At 35.1% G+C, this 23898-nt stretch overlaps 1 long non-coding RNA gene across 1 annotated transcript; it reads left to right on the forward strand.

The window, feature by feature from the left end:
• Window positions 12215-23367, forward strand: LOC109827331. The gene is made up of 3 exons (XR_002243404.1): window positions 12215-12332; window positions 16277-16353; window positions 23108-23367. It is a non-coding gene; the product is annotated as an uncharacterized LOC109827331 (long non-coding RNA).

Raw genomic sequence — 23898 nt, forward strand, 5'->3', positions numbered from 1 at the left:
AGATCGACTAGGGAGCGGTCATCTTAAATCTTTCAAAGTAGTCCCGTCACCAAATACAGTGATGTGACCATGAGATTGTTTTCCTCAGATTTTCTCAACTATCTCAATGTCAGAAAGTGAAGGGTTTACTTGTTTGACTTGAACAATTTCATCCTATAAAAAATAAATTCATATGTTAGTACTATATAATGCATCATTATCAAACTTAAACACATATTCTACTTACATATTTATCTTGATCCCCAATATCTAGTATTTCATTAGCTTTCTTTCGAGTTTCATGAAACATTTGTGCCACATCAGGTGGATTTCCTGACTTGCCACCCTTATTCAAATGTTAAATAAAAATGAGTACAACATCAAACTAAAAAACAAAGTAGTTTTAAATAAATAGGAAATTAGTTTTGAACGTATACCAATTCCTACGCAATTTGTCTAAAGGGTTTGCTGCTCGTGTGGTGGAGCATCTTTCTTTTGCCTCTGTTAAGTGTATTTTGTTGGCTTGCTTTCTATACATCAAGATTAAAAGATAATTTGAATTTTCTTTCACATATTTCCTGTGCATGTCACCACGCCACTTATTCCACAAATCGTGCAAGTGTCTCATTACTGAGTCTCTCTTTTGCTCCATGTCCTCAGCATCAAATTTATCCTATATCAAATTTGAATCAAAATTTAATTTATAAGAATTAAAAACCAATTGCAAAAAATTAATTTTCAATGTACCTTAATGGATGCCCACATATGATCTTTATTTTGTTGCGGTATTTTGGCCCAATTCTCAACAGCTACTGGACAAATATTTCTATCACGAATAATAATTACAATAATTACAAGATATCGTGAAAATTCTTGCTCAATTGCTCTATTCTGATAAAAAGTAATGATCTTTTTCTCCTCATGTGACAAATTATTCAACTTTAGACACTTATTATTACCACGAGGTGGATTTTTCTTCTTTTGAGAATTATCAGCTGCATACATCATATCATATGTTAGAAACAAGATATAGGTAAAAAGAAATTGATAAAAATATTACTTCTTGTAATTAATAAAGAATATACCTTCTTGTCGAGATTCATTTAGTATTACATCATCACTTTGCACTCGATGATTATTTGATTCTGCAAAAATTGAGCAATTATTAATCCAATCATAAAAAATAAATTGAAAGATAAAAAAGAAATAATAATAAATTTTAAGTCTCATCAACCTGCAAAATCATCATTCACTTCATTGTTAGTATTTGCACTTCTCCTGCGATTTTGTGCAAAATTCTCCTCTTCAAAGTTTTCTGAATCAACGCTAAAATTTGTACCCATATTTTGATCTTGTATTGGATTTTGAATATTCAAGTTCTTGTCATGACAAGTACGGAGTTGTTCCCTTCTTAATGAATTTTCTGCAAGTGCTTGAAATCGCTTCCTAATTAATGACCTGGGTGCTAGAAATTGTGCCCTTTTGTTTTTTGAAGTGACTTCTTGAGTTTTCACTTTTCTGCTATGAATAGGAATTAAAGTATCATACACTATGTATAAAACAAATGTCAAAAGAGAAATGAATAAAAGAAAAAGAAATCCCCAAGGACAAGAATAATAATAAATACATAATACACTAATGTAGAAGCACTTGCTGCAATATCAAAGCCACATCCAAAATATGAAGAAAAGAACATCATATGTCTAAAAGGAATAGTTATAGTAAGATACAACTTAAAATTTATCTCAATAACACAATATCATTTGTGTTCTATTCTTTAATTAAAGTGTTCTAATTCTCTGCTTGAGTCTTTTTCCTCTTTTTTGAAGTTGAGACCGAATTTACAATAATTGGATCAATATCACAACTTCTCAAATTGATAATCATCTTCCAATGATGTTGATGCAATAGCCTGAGCATCAAATGATTCATCTTGCAAATAAGCTTCAACTCCATCGTCTGTTATCTCACAATCATCTGTATCTGGTGGCATATCATAGGAATCACGGGGTTGTGCTTTAAGAACTACATGCCAACCTTCATTGGCAATATCCTCAACATAAAAAACTTGTGATGCTTGGCTAGCAAGTATAAAGTGGTCATTCGTCTTTAGCAAATGTCGGCAGTTAATACTAACAAATCCATATTTATCTTCTTTCAAAACGGTCTCTTTTCCTTTGCCGTGCACATCCCACCACTTACAACGAAATAAAACAACATTTCTTCCACCAAGATACTTTAATTCAACAACTTCAACCAAAGCACCATAATAATTTATATCTCCACCATCACCAGCATCACCAACAACTACAACCCTGCTATTTTGAGTTAACAAACAATTATCTCGACTTTCTGTATGAAATCGATGTCCATTTATGATAAATCCAGTAAAACATTTAACAATCTTACTTGGACCATAAGATAATGAAAGTAAGTCATCATCTTCTCGATAACTCTGATAAACCTAAACAAAACCAAAATATGATCAAATCATGGAACATGTAATAAAATGAACCAATCAAGATATTAAAAAATAAGGCAATATATGTACATACTAGAGATTGGAACCACTCGATAAAGTTCTTATCCTAATCTTTATCATCATAGTGATTTATAGGTTCTCTCACGAATTCATTGTAGTCCCTACATTAAAATATCATAAATATAATTAACATTGATTAACTATAGTAAATTTATTAATAGAATCTTAAACTTTAGTGACTTACTCAATGTGTGGTTGCACTTCATCATAGTTCTTTAGAACATAAATATGAGTTTACAACCACTCACGTTCATCAATGTAGCGGGTGGTGGCAGCACCCAATGCTCGCCCACTATATCTGAAAATAGATAGTTGTGCTTCATGATATTCTCTATTATTATCTTCATAATTTCTTTCAAGGCGATTAAACTTTGTCTCGAATTCTTTTAGATACATTGAGCAAAGTGTCATACATTCATCTGCTACATATCCTTCAGCAATTGACCCTTCTGAACGTGCCCTGTTTCTGATATATGACTTATAAGTATAAAGCTGATGCTCCACTAGGTACATCCATCGAAATCGAACAGGCCCTCCAAGTATGGCTTCAGATGCTAAATGAACTACTAAATGCAGCATAACATCAAAAATTGAAGGTGGAAAAATCTTCTCAAGCTTACATAACGTAAGTGGAATCTGCTCATCAATTTATTTTAGTTCATCCACCCTTAATGTCTTGGCACATAATATAGTGAAGAATATGGAAAGTTCAATAATTGGTTCACACATTTTTGCAGGAAGAAGGCCACGAATCATTATAGGAATTAAGCGCTGCAAAAGAATGTGACAATCATAACTCTTTAACCCCAAAATCTTACGCTCTTTAAGGTTTACACATTAAGAAATATCGGATGAAAATCCATCTGGAACTTTTAACTCCTTCAGAAATCGACAGAATTTGTTTTTCTCTTCTTGGGATAAAGTATAACAAGCTACCGGCATCACAAGTTTATCTCCTCTCTGGATTGGATGTAACTCCGATTTTAAACCCATTGCTTGTAAGTCGAGACGGGCTTTGATATTATCCTTTGTCTTTCCTTTAATGTTCATGATTGTTTCCAACAGACTATCACAAATATTCTTCTCAATATGCATGACATCTAAATTATGTCGCAATAAGAGAGTTCTCCAATATGGCAAATCAAAAAAAATACTTTTTTATTCCAATTATCTCCCCGTCTTTCGTGTGATATTTTAATTTTCTTCTCTGGATGATTGGTCAAGGTGATCCCTATAAGATCTTCCACCTGCTTAAGGATGTCATCTCCGGTCAGCTTCGGCGCTGCATACCCTCTTCCCTAGTGTCATCAAATGATTTTTTATCCTTTCTTCAACTGTGATTTTCATCAAGATAGCGACGATGTCCCATATAGCTCTGCTTGCCTCCATTAGATAACCTGATAGAGTGAGTGTGCTTATGACAACAAGGACATGCTAATTTTCCCTTAGTGCTCCATCCAGATAAATTTGCATAAGCAGGAAAATCATTAATAGTCCAAATTAGTACTGCACGTAAAATAAAATTCTGTCTCAGAGATACATCATATGTTCGAACGCCTGAGGCCCATAACTCCTTTAGTTCTTCTATCAATGGTTATAAGTAGCTGTCAATAGCATCTCCAGGACCAGTTGGACCAGGAATGAGCATAGATAAAATAAAATTGGATTGTTTCATGCACATCCATGGTGGTAAGTTATATGGTACAAGTAAAATAGGCCATATGCTATAAGAAACTTTTGAATTTGTGAAAGGCTGGAAACAATCACTTACAAGATCGAGCCTAACATTTCAGAGCTCTTCGGCAAAGCTTTCATGTAGCTCATTAAAGTTTTTCCAAGCCTCAGAGTCAGCTGGATGCCTCATCACTCCGTCCTCAACTTGTCTTTCATGGTGCCATCTCATATCAGAAGCTGTCTTCGAAGACATGTAAAGCCTTTGCAATCGTGGCTTAAGAGGAAAGTATCGCAATGTCTTTTTAGGTATTTTTTTACCATTTGCCTTTCGCTTGATCTCTTTTCTATGTTTATCAAGTTTCCACCTAGAAGCACCACATGTCTGACACGTATCAAGACCTTCTTCACTTTTCCAAAACAGCATGCAAGAGAATGGACACGAATCAATTTTTTCATATGATAGGCCAAGGTCACGGATCAACTCTTTGGCCTCGTCATATGAATTAGGCAGTATTGATTCCCCTGGAAATAGCTCCTCATTCAAAAACTGGAGCAACATTGAGAATGATTTATTACTCCACCTATTTAGGCTCTTTATGTGATGTAGTTTCACTAAAGCAGATAACTTTGAACATTTAGAGCCTTCAAACAAAGGTTTCTCGGAGTCACCTAAAAGACTGTAGAATTTTTTTGCATGTCCATCTGGTTCCTACTCAAGAATATCTTGACTCGATGTGGCATCAGGTGAAACAACGCCAATTGAATTATGAAATAAATCTCCAATCATTTCTTGCATTTCATCGTCACTCTGGCTTTCTTCTATCATTTCTTCTTGTTCTTCATCAAACTCCGAAATGGACTCACCCTGTCTTTCGCCATGATGACACCAAAATTTGTAGTTTTTAATAATTCCATGAACAATTAAGTGGGTCTTTACCGACTCACGATTACCAGACTTCACATTGCTGCATTTAACACATGGACATCGAATTTCAAAATTGTCATCCTTTTCATTGAAACTATCCAACGGCTTCTCATATGCATAATCTAAAAACTTACCAACTCCTTCTTCATATTTTGGATCAAGTCTACCATAATCTACCAGGTCCATTCAATCTTTATTCGGCGCCATTTCAAACAATGTACTAAAATTTTCCAAAAAAAATATTTCAACCTCATCAAATACTAAACACAAAGAAATGCTTGTTGAAATGAACAAACTTGGTGTACTCTTTAAAAATGTATGTACTATAACAGCAAAGCAACATGTATTTCAAATTGTTGCACATGGTATATTTCTAGTGGTATATTAGTTGCATCATGTTATATCATTAAGATCAGTAATAGAAAGCACATAAAATATACAATTTAAAGAGGCGATTTTGCGTCAAAAATCTAGCTAAAGAAGATTTCAATGCAGTGCCTTCACAAGGGAGATATGACAACAACATGACATTACTGATGTTGTCATTTTAGCCAAAGCATTATATTATATTCTTTAGAAATTTTTGAATGTCACGCTTCACCTAACCAAAACATATTTGTTTGTGTTTGTCACCATCAGGATGATATTTTGCTGGAGTGGGTACTGTATTTATGGCGATAAATAAATTCTTTAGCATATAAACATTAGTAAATATATACACTCGTTCCTTCTTCATGAATATGAAATAACTGCCTTTAACTCGTGGTGTATTCCAGTTAATGCAAGTTAATAGCCAATGTATTCTGTCCACATAATAAAGCTAACAAGCAATGCTTAATAGAATGCTAGGAAGCATGCAATCTCCTTGATAAGGCCAGAAGCAGTGATCTAGGAATATCATAAAACAGAGACCAAATCAACTAGAAGTAAACTCAAGGAGATTGCTTTCCATTAGCTCAAAAGAAAATTATAAGCAGAGAGGTTGGTTTGAAACACAACCAATTTGGAACAGACAGATCATACTTTCAGGCAGTGTGAAAAATAAAAATGGCAAGTTTTCATACCTATAAATCGACAGCCTACAGACCGAGCTTTCTTGTTAAACTGTCTGTAACCTCTTGACAACAAAACTGCTAATGTTTTGAGTACCTGTAATGCAAAGTAAAGAATTCAGCATGATTAAGTGTCTAATAAGGAAACGAACACTAAAATCAAAATATTTACAGATTTCCATTTAGGCAGAAGATATTTCCACACAAATTAAATACGTAATAGCCAATCTCCATTTCTTTCGAAGAGAAAATGCCAAACAGACAAACACCACTTATGGATAGCTGAATATTTATGACTAGCCGACAATCTAAATCTTATAATACAATAATTCATACCTAATGTATAGAGTCTTTATGGCAAAAGTGCAAAGTTGGCTAAACTATAGGGATTTAAGTGCGATTATACCACACAAACGAACGACTGGCAGGGGTAGCGACGAAGGGCTGCAGCGAAGATCTGGCAATCCTGGGGCGACGCCATTGATGGGGCGACGATAGGGTAGGCACTGAGCGGCAGTTGGCGGCGTTAGGTCGTCACTAACGGGCGAAGTTGGGCAGCGGAGGCTCGCGGCTGTCGGCAAGATGAAGACGACGAAGAAATTACGGACGAGTTTGGTGAAGAACAATGAACAGTAGGCGATTTTTTTGTTAATCTAGGGTTTAATTATTTTTGCGATGGGCATTTAGAGGGATGAATAGGAGATTTTATGGGCGATTTTGGATTTTGGGTTTCGGGTTCTACTTGGGGCTTTGGTGATTGTGATTGTGGGTCTTGTTAATTAATAGTAATATGTTAAACTATCAATCCTATTATGATTAGAAGTATCATCAACGAAGGTAATATACTCCTTCGCCTTTCAGGAGACCCAATAACGACGGTATTAGAACCAAATCAACAAAGGGATTAGAAAACCGTTATCCCATCTCACATCATTTCTCTAATAATTATGATAACTCGATGAAGGTCTTTAAAACCGTCGTTATTTTACACACATTAATGACGGTTAACTGGTCTCTTCGCTAATTTTGGTCGTTAAATACTCGATTTCTTGTAGTGACACCACTATGAATTAATTCGAGGGGTTCAGAGTTTCTAGTTATAGACTTGAAGCGTTTTTTAGTGTGTTTCTCTTGCACACAAATCTCATACTTAGATGAGGGATCATGAGATGATTTAGGAATAAGGTTCAATTTAGTCATTCTCTGCAAGGTTTGAAAATTAACATGTCCAAGTCGTCCATGCCAAACATCACAAGACTCAACAATTTGAGCAACAGAAGACTCAGGAGTTTCATTAGAACCGGAATTGATTACATTGATTTTGAAAAGACCATTACAGATAAAACCTTTTCCTATGAATACATTATTCTTAGTAATCACAAATTTATTTGATTCCTTTACAATCCTAAAGCTATCTCTAAGAAGAAGAGATTCACTGATTAAGTTGCGGCGAAGAGAAGGAACATGATGAACGCCTTGCAGATTCAGAGCTTTCTCAGAGGTTATGGTGAGCTCTATATATCCACTTCCAATTATTTGTTTGGTGGAGTCATCTGCTAAGCTTATGCTTCCTCCACATGATTCCCGATAAGTTAAAAATCAAGAGCGATCATTGCAAACATGAATATTAGCTCTAGAATCTAAGTACCAGTCAGTGGAAGAAGTAAGAGAATTTACAAGATAGGATGAAGAGGCAAACCTCAAAGAATTTGGATTCTCTTCAATCATGTTAACTTTGTTAGATCCATTTCCTTTAGGAGCAAGTTTGGTTGGTTCCTTCTTTCGATAGAAACAGTTGGCACGCCAAGTGGTTGGTTCTACCACAGACATAGCAGAACTTTTCATTAGACGTATGCCTGGAAGGATTGTCATTGGATTTGGATGATGATTTGTTGAAGGATTGCTGATTTTTTTTTGAATTTCTTCCCTTTGGGTTTGAAATCCTTAGATTTAGACTTATCCTCTACCAAGTTTACTTTAGCTTTCATTCGGTCTTGGTTTTGGAATTTTGCCTATGCTGGTCTTTAATACGAATAGCTTTGAGGGTTTCAGTTAAGGTTAGATCTTCTTGCTTGTGTCGGAGATCTCAAGCAAATCTAGACCAGGAGTGAGAGAGTTTATCAATCAAACAGGAAATTTTAAAGTCATTAGTAAATTTGTTTCCTTTTGATTGAAGATGACGAAGGAAATCTTGGAATTCATGAATTTGTTCATTAATGGGTTTGTCATCAACCATCATGAACTTATTGAAGGAAGAGGAGGTGAAGCGCAGAATTCCGACATCATCATAGCCATATTCTGCTTCAAGAGCATTCCATAGGTCTTTAGTACTTTTAAACTCATAATATATACCATAAAGGTTGTCCGCGAGTGCACTAAGAATCCTATGGCAACAATGTTAGTTGATTTCTTCTGGTTTCATAGAGTTAAAAAAGGAGCTAGCATCAGAACTAGAAATGGAAGGAGCAGGTTGTCCAGGATCGAGAGTCAAGGGTTGAGAACCACTAGTAGAAGATTCGGGAGTGTCTATGGCAGATAGGAGACCTAAGGTGGTGAGCCAGTATCTCATCTGATTAGCCCATCGTTTATAGTTAACACCGTTGAACTTCTCAGGTTTGATACTCTTGGAATGATCAGGATTAGCCATAAGTCCGATTAAACTTTACTAGTCTAGGTATATGAAATCTGAAGGGAATAAATGTTTTGTCAATACCACTAGACTAGTTACTTAGGAGATTATGACTTTAAAGGGTGAGTTTGATGCAAAATGAACAGAACAAAATTAACTAGTAGATATGAACCAGTTTAAGCAATAATTGCAAGAATATATATATATATATATAATTTTTTTTCTTTGAATTAATTTCCTAACAAGAACAGAAAATCAAGTAATTTATTTCAAAAATATTTATGATAAGTTAACAATTAATTACAATTAATAGTAATTATTTAAGCAATAATCAGCAATAATAATTAATTACTGCAATTATAAATTCGGATGAACAGTAACAGAAACTGAATATAATATTTTTAAAATAAATTTCTTGATAAATAGTAATTTTTTTAAACAAACAGTAAAATAGAATTTCGGTTAAACAGTAAAAAATTTTTTCCGAATGAACAGAAATATTTAATAATAATTAAATGCAATAAATTATAGATAAAATTTATTTCGGATTTTGTAAATCAACACTATAAGACCAATCTTCTAAATTGTTGTAAAAAAGAAAATTATTAGCATTAAGAATCCGAAAATAAAGAATCAGAAATTCTGGCTTGATACGGGTAGCAGTCATGCAAGCACTGCCCTAGAAGATTGAGGACTCGCCTATCGCCCTGGCGTAGTCGGTCCCTTTCCCCTAGCGATAAAAGCCCCCGGAAACAGCCGGCCTCTGTACTCGGGCGAGAGTGCAGAGCTTCAGCTCAGATGCAGAAGATTGCCCAAAAATAAAGCTTGTACTCGGGCGAGAGTGCAGAGCTTCAGCTCAGATGCAGAAGATTGCCCAAAAATAAAGCTTTAAAAATATAGTTGCACAAATTTCGTAACTAGAGGGAGGAGAGAATGCAGAAGAGAGAATGAATTTTTGTGTTTGTTCTGTGTTTTTCTCAAACTGATCACGCCTCTATTTATAGGGTTTACAAACCCAGAGCCGTTTCTCATGATCCGCGCACGTTACTCATAATCCGCATAACCCCTGCACGATCTCTGCTACCGTTACACACGTTCATTGTTGAGTCAAATAAATGTGTAAAACGTGCAAAAAATAAATGTTTGAGAAACAAAAGAGTGTGCGCGTGCGGTGCATGTTATGCAAATCCCAAACAATACAAAACCCAAAACACTACTCAAAGCCCAACAATAGGTGAAGCAATATAAACCCCTTACTATTCATCTCATTTTCCAATGTGAGACTATTCACAAAGGCAAAATTGCCTTTTCATGAACAAGATAGCCAACATAGCAACATGAACTTAGTGATTATCGTAGAAGACATTTTATAGTTGGTTCTTATACTTTTATTATTGGTTGGGTTTTACAAAACGCTCAAAATAATAATAAATTACTATGTATTTACATTATAATAATGATGTGGGGTCCACTCCTTTATCCAAAGTCAAAACTACTGTTGCATGTGGGCAGTTGGGCTTGGCTTTATTAGGCATCTTTCGGCTGACACAAATATCAAAATAAAATAAATCACTAAGAAATCCAACTCCAACCACAATAAATCAAATTCTAATTTGATCAAAACCTTTTTTTTTTCCTTCTTCTGTTCCATTCCTTTTTTTTCTTTTCTTTTCTTGCCTGATCAATCTTTTCATATTTTGTTACTTCTTTTTCTCTTTTTTTTTTCTTTTTTTTCCCCTTGCTTAGCTAATAGTGGTAAAAGGGAGGTGGGGATAAAGGAAAATTAGGGTGGTGAAGGTGACAGCGAGGGCATATATGCTGAGGACTATTATTGCTATGAATGATAACAGTCTCAATCATCAACAGAGCATTTAAAGTGGGCAAACAAAGGTACACAATATTTTTTTTTTTTTTGGTAACGAGGGAACCCCGGTCAGTGCCTCCACTTGAACTCCCTTTGGAGTCCGTCGTGCCCCGGTTCGAATCCCCCCAGACCCCCACGACTACAAGGAGCTACCTCTACGGTTGCTCGAGGGCTCATCCCCCACACGTGAGGGCAGCGGGCCCCACACGGCGGGGCGTGCAGTGTGTGGTCCGGTTGGATCCGAACCAGGGACGACGGGTCGAGCCGCCACTGACCAGATAAAACCCCGGCCTCCACCCCACCCGAGAGCGTGGACAGCAGGTGAATTACTCGCGGGGATTCGAACACACGGTCATCAGGGAACGAAGTCCTAGGCGGCGAATCCCACCCCATGGTGCTGATGACCGAATGTCCCACCCGTGGGTGGTACGAACCTGATCATTTGTTATGGGGCCGGGTCATAATTTCTAACGAAACGATAGATGTGCCGCTCTTCGTGCTCGGTCCATTTGTCTCTCGACGTGTTCAAACCATGAGTAAAACGTGCGCGATTTAAGGAATCATAGTCAACTACGTAGAGGGATTAAAGAAATATGAATTCATTTATAACTAATTATTACACACTCACACTTATAACAAACTTATGTCTGGGAGCAAAAAAGTTATTCTCGTTACAAGTTTGGTTCCTGGTTTATAACTGTAGTTTCAATGGCAGTATATAGTTGTAACAAGACGAGCAGTCGCATTGGACATTTTCTGTTAACTAAAATTGCAGTTGCAACCCGTCTATATTTGAACAAAATGATCTACTGCTCAATTCTTTATTTTTGATTGGATATACATGTTGTCACAATTGCCGCTGGCATGATGCTTTCTATTTGTGAAATTTTAAATAGAGACAATGTCTTCTATACTGAGCTCGGGTTAGAGTTGGACTCGAGGGGATCCAAGCTGATGTGCACCGAGATTTATTATAAGTGTTTCGGGTTCATTATTTTAGGGTGTGTTTGTTTGGAAAAAAAAGCAAGAAAGAGGTGGAAAGGCATTGTTTGTTGTCAGTATGAAGATTTTGAGGGTATAATTTTTCCTATTGTTGTGTTTGTTTCAAAAAAAAAAGGAAAATGTTTCTTAGAAGTCGAGAAAAGGACGGGTTTTGCGTGGAAATAAAATCTTAGCTGAATGATTGGAAGTGGGAATGAAAGAGGTGGAAGTGGGGGAGATAATACTAAATTATAGATGACGGGATAGCTTAAGCAGGTATTATCTAGTTTCTCACTCGCGCCACCCATCCCTTTCTCTCACTCGTTCTTCATAGGGAAAAAAACCCTAGATTTCTATCATCAACGCTGCTTTCTCCCTCTCTCGTTCTCATCTTTTGTGAGAGAAAAAACTCGTAGATCTCTTCCCCTGTCGCTACATCTTTCCCCCTCTCTCGTTCTCATCGTCGGAATAGGGGGGAGAGACGATCATTAAGAGGGCTAAAGAGACTAAAGATCTCTCTTTTTAGCTTGTCGGTATTCAGATCTTCATAGGGGGGGGGGGAGGAAGAGACGATCATTAAGAGGGCTAAAGAGACTAAAGATCTCTCTTTTTAGCTTGTCGGTATTCAGATCTTCTCATTTTCCGACCGTCGTTATCACGCAGTTACAATTGAAGCAAAAAGTAAGGTAAAAATTGTCTTTTTAATAAAAATTATATTTTTTTTATCAATTAGATTCTTAGTTTGGTACATGATGCGATGATTTTTTAGTTTAATTCATGTAGGCTATTGTTCAATTTTATGCTCAAAATTTAGTCAGATCAAATATTGTTTTTATTCAACTAGGCTATTGTTTAATTTCATGCTCTAATTTGTTTTGCCTTTCAACTAGACTGTTAGTTTGTAATTTTCCTTTCTTTGTGAATGATTGTCATTTGAAGAATTGTTTATATATTTTTATAAAATTTTGGGTGGTCTGACAACCTGATTCAACCTGAATTTGTTCAATTTAATGCTCTTATTTCATGCTCTAATTTGTTTTGCCTATGAATTTTTTTTATATAAACTAGACTGTTAGTTTGCTACAAGTTGTGTTCAATTTCTTGCTCATATTTTTTTCAACTACGCTATTGATCAATTTCATGCTTCTATTTTTTTCAACTAGACTCTTGGTTTGTAATTTTCGCGTATGGTATTGTAGCTGGAAAATATTGAGGAGGAGGAGATGATGAGGATTGTATCTGGGGGTGCTATGACTGTGTTAGTGTTGATGATTACCTTTCTGAAAAGATTACAATCTAGACGAAGGCGTATCACTCATGTACCTAGATTAGAAAAGAAAGAAAATGAAAGGTACCGAGACACATAATTGTCTAGGATATTGAAAGATTATTCTACTAGTTGTAAAGACTATATAAGAATGCGTAAAGTTACGTTTAACAAGCTTGTAAATTTGACGGGGATAGAGAGTCTATTTAAAGACTCTAGGCACATTACGGTTGAAGAACAACTTGTAATATTCTTGAACTTTTGGGTCATAAAACCTAAATAGGGTGTTAAGATCTAACTTCATTAGGCCAGGAGAAATAATTAGTAGATACTTCAATAAGGCTTTTTGTATGCCATTTGTCAATTGCGTGACCGTTACATTCGGCAAGTACTAAATCAAGTGCCACCAGAGATTGCCAGCAACCCTCGATATTTTCCTTACTTAAAGGTAATTTTGAACAAAACTCATTAAAGACTACAAATAAAATTAAAGTTAACAGATCTAAATACATACTTGTGTACATTTATAGGACTTTATTAGAATGATAGATGGAACACACATTAACGCCATGCTACCTAGCAATCTTGTAGCAAGTTTTAAAAGTCGTAAAGGGGTGACACATAATGTTCAAGCAGCTTGCACCCCAAACAAAGTATTCACGTACATGCTACTAGGATGCGAGGGCTAAACTAACGATTATAGGGTCCTTCATGATGCACTTTTAAGACCATAACCTCATGGATTGAGAGTCTATGATGGTAATAAAATTAATTTTTTAACAAAATTGCTATATGTTTTTAAAATTGAGACAATTATTAACTTTCTTATGATGTAATATGTAGGAAAAAATTACCTTTGTGATGTGGGGTACACTACTATGTCTGGTTTCATCTCTCCCTATCATGTTGTGCGTTATCATTTAAAAGAGTATGCCAAAAAAACACCTAGAAATAGAAGAGAGTTGTTTAATTTACGACACTCGTCTCTTAGGTCTAAAATTGAATGTGCATTTGGAATACTCAAGAATCGATTCAAGATTCTTTCTGCAAAGCCTCATTACCCTTTTCGCACACAAGTCCATATTGCTCTCGCTTGTATAGTACTTCATGATTATATTGCAATAGAAGATCCCAAGGATGACTTCCTTAATGAGACTATGGATGATGAAGATGATGATGGTGAATTAGCAAAAGAGGATGGAGAAAATGTAGTAGACTTTACTCAAACACAGACTCAAAGAGAGCAAACAAATTCAAGAAATGAATGGAAAGCTCATAGGGATCAAATTGCTTGGGAAATATGGGTAGATTATTGTGGTCGGCATCATGTGGGTGACACAACTAAAACTGGAATAGACTAATTTCATGTGTGCAATGTGCTTAAAATCCTTTAGAGTCAAACTCTGTTTTAATTTGTCTAAGTAGACTTGTACTAAATTTGTTACTCTTCGCATTTGTGTTGTATAATTATGTGTGCAATGTCCTTTTTGTATTTGTGTTTTATGAATATGACAGTTGGTTTAAATTTTCCCTTTATATATGATTGGTTTTAATGCATTTCATATTATGTGTACAATGTAACTATGTGTTGTATAATTATTGTGATAATATGATTTACTTTTTCCCTTCATATATGATTGGTTTAAATGCATTTCATAGGTATGGTTGATGGTGCACAAAAATTTGATGCCAACAAATCTATGACTCCTTCACCATTTAGTGAAAGACTGTCCATTGTGTATAATATGGGGTTTATGTCTTTTCCAAACTCAGCCGCACACTACTCAGGTTTTACATGTTATGAAGGGAATTATTTTCTTATTGCATAGTCACAAATGAGATATATGAACATGCTCAATAGCCCTAGCATTTACGTCTAGCCTGGTCATAGTTCACAAGGTAGTGGTGGGGTTCTACCACCATCATTTGATAGAGGGTATGTTCTTGATCTTATAGGAACAAAGAGGACTTTCATAGAGGAAGTGGAAGAAATTCTCCCACTAAAAAAAGGGTTAGTAAGAAAAGAAGAACATCAAGCAATGATACATCTGATATGGGTCCAAAGGGCTCGGGTCATAAGAAATGAGAATCTCCTCATGATGATGTGCTCATTCCCTATCTTGTAAAGTTGGTCATAGATGGGTTCAAACCCGATAAATTTTTTAAACAAACTACTATCAGCATAGCTGCTGCTCATATTAATAACAAATGCAAGTCTGACTTCAGTAAAGAAAAGGTTATTAATCGCATGAAGAGCTTGAAGAAACAATTTTATGCGATGCATGCTTGTGCTAATATGAGTGGTGTTGGATGGGACAATGAGACCAAATCTATTATATTGGATGAAGTTTCATATGATAGGTGGTCTGAGGTATTATTTGTCTCATATTTTTTGCAATTTAATTTTTTCCAAACTTCATCTGTATCTAATTCTAGACATATACTATGCTTTCTTATGTACATCATAACAAAGCTTCCCTATTTCATGCTAGCAATACTGATGATAAAGAAAAGGGGACTTAACTTCAGATATTTTTTTCTAGTTTTGGGTCTAGTAAATCCATCCCTATTTTAGACGAAGAGGATGAATTTCCTACACGTAGTTCAGGGAAACATGCTAGCAATACTGATGATGAGCAAGTTGAAAATATCACTTACATTCACACACAACCTACTAACTTCAAGTCAACAAGTGGTGCTAACACTAGCATTAAACCAAAGGGCAAGAAGAAGGTTGCTAAATCAAATGAAGATATTGACATCATTAGTAAGTTCTTAGAGAAAGTGGTTTCTGTGTCCTACTCAATTCAAAATGTCCATATGATTCACTGGACCTAGAAGCTATCTCAGGTTATACAATCACATAAAGGTGAATACAGTGAATTGGTTCTTGACAAGTTATATGATAAACTTTTAGAGATGAGAATGAGGCAAGGTACTTTATAGCTAAATCTATGGAGAGTCAGTCTAGGTATCTTGCCATGTTTGTGAAGGATATTGGTTTGGATGTTGAAGGCATCCGATCCACATAGAACTGTTTTTTTTTTTTTGATGATACTTTTTTTTTATTTGGGTGCTTTACATGTCTAACCATTATATGTCTATATTTGCATAGATGCTAACTTCTGTGATTACTTTTGTGACACTTTAATATACCTCAGGACAAATATAAATGAGGCACTGTTATTGTTAATGATGGTTTGTAATACAACTATTAAAAATGGCTACTGCTCTGTATGTAGCATAGTTTATGCTACTACTCATATTTGTTGAACTCATTTTTCGTGTTAATTATGTTGAACTATATCTAAGTTTGGTCCTGCACTCAATAGTATTTACACAGTTGTGTTCAATTTCATGCAGGATTGTGACTTTTTGCAATCAATATATGATGCGAGCAAGGGCTCCTACAAGAGACAAATTTATTATGCTCATTCAAGGTTAGTGAGGGCTATGATAATAATATTCTTTTAAGAAAGTTATCTTAGATATGCAATCAAAGTATCTACTTGCACATGTTTAGGCGAGACAAGAAATTGCAGCCTACATTACTAGTAGATATTCTTTAGTATGGCATACGTTAATGAAATAAAAATATCTGAGTCCCTATTTGTTGATTTCTCACAATTTCATTCTCAAAATTTACTTCAGCTTTGTGTATTCTTTAATATATGACTTCTTTGATGGTTTTTTGTTGCATTTTTTCCCATGCAATTTCTAAAATGCTGCTAAATATACTCTCTTTTTTCCTGATTTTTCTTAAAATGTGGAAGGTTTCAGCTTAGCTAACTCATATGTTGGTTTCTATGTTCCTTTCTGAATTGATGGTTTTTTGTTGCATTTTTTCTCATGAATTTTCTGAATTGTTGTTATATATAATCTTATTTTTCATGACTTCTTTGATAGTGGAATGCTTCAGCTCAGCTAACTCATATGTTGGTTTCCATGTTCTTTTCTCATATTCCATATTCCATGTTCCCTTCAATTTCATTCCATGTTATTCATTTTATTAACAAAGTGCAAGCTACAAGTGTTGCTACATACATGACCATGAAAAAAGAGAGAGTCAAAATTAGAGCAAGCTTTAGTGTTGCTACATACATGACCATGAAAAAAGAGAGAGAGAGTCAAAATTAGAGCAGGCTTTAATGTTGCTATTTGCTGACGTGCAAGTCTCAGTTCTTTCTTCAATTGCTTTGCTTTGACTAACTAATTTTTATTGGCAACTTCATCACCAGTCTTTAATACTGATTTAGCAATCTGTCCAACTTGAGCCCAATGAAAAAATTTGCATTTTCTGTTTGGGTATGTTGCACAACCCCAAAAATATTTCTCCCTATTCTTTCCATTCTTGCGGAGCTTCAGTAGTGTGCACTATAATAGAAAAGCTAATCCACGAGGAACAAGTTTGTCGTTGAAAGTTAAGATTTCCTCACCGTAGTGTGTTGGCGAGGAAAAAACTTTGGTCACCATTTCCTCACGGTAGGATGATCAAGAAAAGTTTCTGCGAGGAATATTATAATTTCTTGCGAAATCCTTTTTGCGATGAATATATTCTTTTCTCATTGTTACTCTTTAGCCTCGATATTTTTCCTCACCTAATCTCATACATTTTTCATTGCTAAACTATAGTTTTCTCACCAATGATACGTGAATAATATTTAATTTATATAATAAAAGTTCTAAAAAAAACTATTTTCATTGTTGTAAGTATCTTTCAGCGAGGAAACTGTTCCTCACCAAAGATAAATCTTTAACGAGGAAATTAATTTTCTTCATTATATGTATCTTTTTTTCATGGAAACAATTCCTCAGTAAAGGGACTCAAAGATGAGGAAATTTAAATTTGTCGTTGTAGGTTGTACCCCATATTCCTCGCCAAAGAAATTCAATTACGAGGAAATTTAATTTGTCGTTGTAGGTTGTACCCCATATTCCTCGCCAAAGAAATTCAATTACGAGGAAATTTACATTTGTCGATATAGGTTATATCCTCGCCAAAGAAATTCAATTACGAGGAAATTTACATTTGTCGATATAGGTTATATGGTCTATAACAATAATGCTACAATAGTTTTATTTACAAAATCTACGTTGCACACTATATAATATTGCATGTACACAATATTGCACAACACCAAATCATATTCATATACAACACAATCTAATTATATTTCAATATTAAATATAATTATATTCAAATAATACATTCACCAAAATACTAAAGAGATATATAAATTGTTTACATAGATAATAAAATATACAATTGTTTACATAACTTGATGAACTTTTCATAATTTACATAATCCAATTACATTTACTCCTCCAAGTTGTTGAAGCATCATTAAGTCGAATGCTACCTGTGCATGGAAAATCCTTCCATAAATACTTTTCTTTTGATAAAAATATATGATAAATACTGATTCATCTACATTCAGTAAGAAATAGCATTAGAAAGGTTTCCTACAATAACTGAATGGATGTATCCGCTCTGGAATTGGTCTTGAACTTTAGCCTTGGGAAATAAAAATAAGTTGGGAGGGAAATTTGAGGATTTTGCGCTGGTAGTACCTCTGATATCAGAACCCAAGGAATAGGTCCCATTCCTATTGAGTGAAATCTTAAGTAAATCTATATCAAGAAGCAGCATAACAGAACTCATCAGGAATTTTAGAAAACCAAGCATTGAAGTAAGAGATCAAGAATTAAGATCAACATTCTAGTCTAGTTTAAAACATGATCACAAATGGCTTATCTTAGTTAATATCAAAGTAGAAATTCCAAGTACCAAAAGTAAATGCATAATGGTTCAATTCAGTGAATTCCTATAGCAAAAATAAAATCAAACTTGCACCCAAAAAGCTTGGACAATACAGTGAAAATATAAGAGTTCATTAATGTTTGAAATATGCCAGAAGAAGAACTTTTGATATTTAGAAGATACAGGTGAAATAAACCTGAGATTAATTCAGTATGACTTATAGTTACAGGATATGAGTCCATATTCAAGCTTGATCTGTTAATATCGAGCAAAATTTTTGGCAAACTCCATCTATAGATACTTACATACCTATTTAGTAGACACCTGTTATTTATTCTTTGCTATTAAATCTGTCACTTATAATTACTGGTGGATGGGAGGAAACATATAAATGTCAGCTTAAATACTTTACGGATGATATAATACATAAAGTACTGCAGAAAAATTGATCTAGGTTACTAAGTAGAAACACTTTCAAGTTCAACCTATGAACCTATTTGAATGAATATATGCTTATTTGCTTTGAGTTAAAAAAATCTTATTCTAAGATCTCAAATTATTCATGATACCGGTCCTGTTTTACAAATTCAAGTTGACTTGTATTACTAGTTCATAAGACTCGTGTCAGTTCGTTCACTTTGATGTTCGACTGAGCGTACGTTTCTCATAATTACATTATACATATGAGAACCACTATTTATACTAGGAAACTATTAGTAAAAGCTGATAGAGGAAATGAAGCCATAACGCAAAATGCAAAAAGAAGACGAAAGGAATCTGTAAGTTTATGTCAAGTATGTATGAGTCCAGCAGTTATCTTTTTCAACTACACAATAAATTACAGTCCAAGTAATTTGAATAATACTTAAACCACCAATTAAGAAAATAGAAATTACACCCTCTATTCATAGCAAGTCTAGAAGTTTCTAATTATTTTGTGCGAGACATTATGAAACTCACTTGACGAAGGTCTGGGCAAGTTGCTGGATTGATTTTGATTTGTGCTTGTACAGAGCATTCATGGACTTCCCAATTTTTGTAGCCTAAGGTTCAAAGGTAATAATCTAATAAGAAATCGATAATGGCACAAGTCGAGAAGTACAAGACTTTAAAAGTTAATAAGGAAAAAAAATGGAATCATACACTGAGGGTTTCTATTGAGAGCTCCATCAATTGCAACCTCCTTAATGATTCGGATAGAACGTTTTCAAACTGCAAAGAAAACAAAATTTGCCAGAGAAAACTCTTATTCTCTACTGTAATGAACTATGCAATTCAAAAAACTCTAATACCAACTTCAAGCCCTTAACTTCCAATTGAAGAAAAGCAAATCATCTGTTCACAACCATATTGTACCAATACCAATAATGTCTAGTATGAAGAAGGAAAAAAATAACCAAAAGCAACCCATAGTTATGTTATTTCCAGTCGCAATAAATTTTCAAGCAGTCGAATTAGCATGGAAAATCACCAAATAGAAAAATGATACCATGTAACAACATTCATGTGGTTACTTTGTGATTCATATTTAAATAATCCAAAACAGAAGAATAATTCAACTAGAACAATCAAATATTTTGATAGAAGAACTACAAAGATTCCCGGATTAATATTCTGAGATCGAATCTATCCAAAGGAGTTGTAGAAAATAGAATGATTAGGATAAGCCCATGGTGATTAACTTTCAAGCCCCCTTGTGCCTTTACTCACTCAAGGTTGATAGCTAGTACTTTGTTCTCTTTCATAACCTTTTCCTAGAAGCTTGCAAGCATTCCTCCGAATCCATTTCAAATACTTCATATTTAGAATCATGTCAGTTATCGGTTGTTCAACAAGCACAACATCATGTCAACGATGTCTTCATAATGAATATTAAATATATACTAAATAAGTTTAAAATTGATTATCAGTAGTTCCCAGCATTTCCCAGCATTTGATGTTACATTTAAGCTCGAAAACATTATGATAGTTTCAGACAATAAGCAAAGATTTCAAAACTATCCGCCACACATCGGATAGAAAACAAAACCAACCACTAAGAGCAAAGAACACAATAAAATGAGCAAAATTAACAACAAAAGTAGAATACCTTTGTTCCAATTACCAAATTGCTCCAATTTCCCCTCACACAAGCTCAATCTCTCTTACGATTTAAACTCATATGCTTAATTATCAATCTCTTAGTAGAAAACGACTAAACCCACAAAAATATTAGACGATAAAATGGAGATAAATTCTTACAATCTCAGTCTTGATAGGATGATCATCTGGTCGAATTCCACTGCTCCTCAATCTCACTACTCAAAGGAAAAAAGAAAAAAAAAGAATTTTTTTTGAAAACAAAAGAATCAATGAGCTAGGGTTAGGGTTTTATACATGCCAACAGAGAGGAAGCGGACTGGGCGAGCACGAGGAAAGCACGTGCCGCTGGAGTGGCGGCAGCTCGTCGAGGACTCCGGGCTCTGCCGCCGAGAGCACGAGGAAAGCACGTGCCGCTGGAGTGGCGGCAGCTCGTCGAGGACTCCGGGCTCTGCCGCCGACAAAAAGTTGAGGAGATTCGTTTGGAGATCGCCGACGCAATCTATGGTTTCTTTGATTTAATCCACTACTGATTCTGGCACCGCCATTCCGTTCGAGGCGAAGCGTGAGATTTGAAATCGAGCTGCGAGTAATCAATTTTGGGGTTTTTTTGTATAACTGGTGGTTCTGTTAGGGTTTTGCTCGAAAAGGTAAGGTTGGAGGGGGCGAGGGAGGAGAAGGTGGTGGATTCGAGGGGGAGAGGGAGGCGAAGAATGAGGGCGTTTGGTAGGACCAGTAGCGAAGGAGGGAGGCCGAGGGGGACAATGGGCTCGGGCGGCGGCTAGGCTTGGTCACGAAGAAGGAGGTGAGAGGGGAGGAGCGTGAGTTTGAACGGAGGAGGATGAGGATTGTGATCTGAATACTTTTTAGGTTTTTAAAGAGCGGTGAAATGAAAATTTAGGGGGAAACTGTGGCGCTCGGTCTCAAAACTAAAATATCGGACCCATTCCCTCCAGGTTGCCAATCTAGACGGAAAATTCCCGTTTGGTTTGTTCTGTCTAGTATATTTGATTTTCTACTAGTGCTAAGAAAAGAAAATACATTGAAACATAGAAAAAAAAAACTGAATCACAACATCATCCCTTACACTGTCCATAATTATCTTTTGTTGTTAACTATGGTAACAATTGATCATGTGCGCTGCTAAAAAAGGTGGATCTTAACTCAAACTATACTTAATAATGGTCATTTCAAAATACAACATACTATTTGAATAATGCCAATAATATAGTCAGCCAGTAACAAGTATAGTTCCTTTTGCCACCAATAGGAGGTTGCTTATGCTGATAAAATTTTGTGGATCTTTTCTGATTTAAAAACACAACATGTAGATATCATCCCTTTAATATTTACTGTAATATACAATTGCAGTGTTGCTTGGTGCAAAAATAACCTCTTAGCTTGAACTATGAGGCTCGGAGGCATATCCAAGACTGGGAATGTGGCAAAAACATCTAACTTCATGTGCATGAGACCCTTCTTATTTCATCATCTTATAACAGACTAAAATTTGTGTTTGGTTATAACAAGGTGCAATACAAGCTTCTTAAAATGTCTCATGGACGCCTAGGTATACACTTAGTATATTTATAAACAAGTTTGTGCTAAAATGCTTCTCTCCCTCGCTAGTCCCTCTAGTTACCATTGGTTTTCTGACTGTTGGTGCCTTTTTTGACCATTGGTTCTCCAACATGCCCTGTTCTTTGTTTTATTGAGCGGTTTTGTGTTTCTCTATTAGTCTTTTTCTCACTCATTTCTTGATTCAAACTGAGAATTTATTTTAGCTGCTCATATTGTTGGCTCAGCTGCAACCCATGTGATTGACAAATACTTTAGCTTATTTTATAAATATATGTTGGCTGCAAACAGATTACGAGCATACCCAAGGGGTCATACAAAATTGTTCATCTTTATTCAATCCCTATCTTGCTTCATGAATTACTAACTTTTTGTTGCTGTGTGTGTTTGAAAGTTCATCGAGGGTTCCCTTATTGCCTGCAGAATATTTTTTGCTGGATCCAATCTGAAAATTGTTTTCAGCTGCTCATGTTTATATGTTGTTATTGTTATTCAAGGTTGTGAACACTCAATTCATGACGATTTTCTATTTGATTTTGTTATTAATATATAATTGGGCTATGATGATAGTATTGCTTTGAGAACACATTGTAAGATTTGCAATCAAAGTTTCATGTTGCATATGTTTAGGCGAGACATTATTTTGTAGCCTACAATGCTAATACATAAACTTTGGTGTGGCATACAATAATGAAATAATTTTATCTGAGTGCATCATTGTTTGAGTACACTTTGCTATGCGACTTCTAATATATGTATTCTTTGATATGTTGCAGCCTCACCATTTCTGCAACCCATGTGGTTGACAAATGCTTCAGTTTGTTTTGTAAATATATGTTTCCTTCTTCAGCTTGTTCAGTCTGTTATGAACTAAATTATGGCTGTTTGGTATGTTTGTAAATAGATGATGGTTTGTAATTTTCCATCTACTTTTTTTGTTGGAGCCAAACTGAGAAAAGTAGAGTGGAAATCATATCCAACAAATTTTTTTGGTTGAAACAAACAAAATAAACATTTTCCAAGAAAAATATGAAAAAGCATGGAAATGATCTTTTGCTACAAGATTTGTTTTCTTGGATGTTTGGGATTTGAGACAAACATACCCTTAATGACATGAGACTAACGATTAGTCCGTGTTCTTGTGGCACTTTCCAACTCAATAATGCATGTTTTAAAGGAGATAATAATCCTTGACTCAATACATTAACCTTCAAATCTTCATATTGTGCACCTATTTAGGAATATGCATTTTTTTATCTACCAACTATTCAATGATAAAGATATATAGCATACATCTACTGTGATTAGCCGGAGCAAAAATTTTGGACTTTGTTTTGTGTTGGGGATTCGAAACAATCAATTGAACACTTGCCCTTCCGGACCTTGTGTTGAAAGTAGGAAAGTAGGAATAATACCACAAATAAAGATCTAACTTGCAAAAAACAGTAAAAGAGACGAACACACAGATTTAACGAGGTTCGGCAACGTGCCTACGTCCTCGAGAGCCACACCACACAATCTCTTTATTAATTGAAGAAGAAAATACAAGCTCTCAAACAAGGGATTA

This window comes from Asparagus officinalis, chromosome 1, assembly GCF_001876935.1.
Source record: "Asparagus officinalis chromosome 1, Aspof.V1, whole genome shotgun sequence".
Classification (NCBI taxonomy): domain Eukaryota; kingdom Viridiplantae; phylum Streptophyta; class Magnoliopsida; order Asparagales; family Asparagaceae; genus Asparagus; species Asparagus officinalis.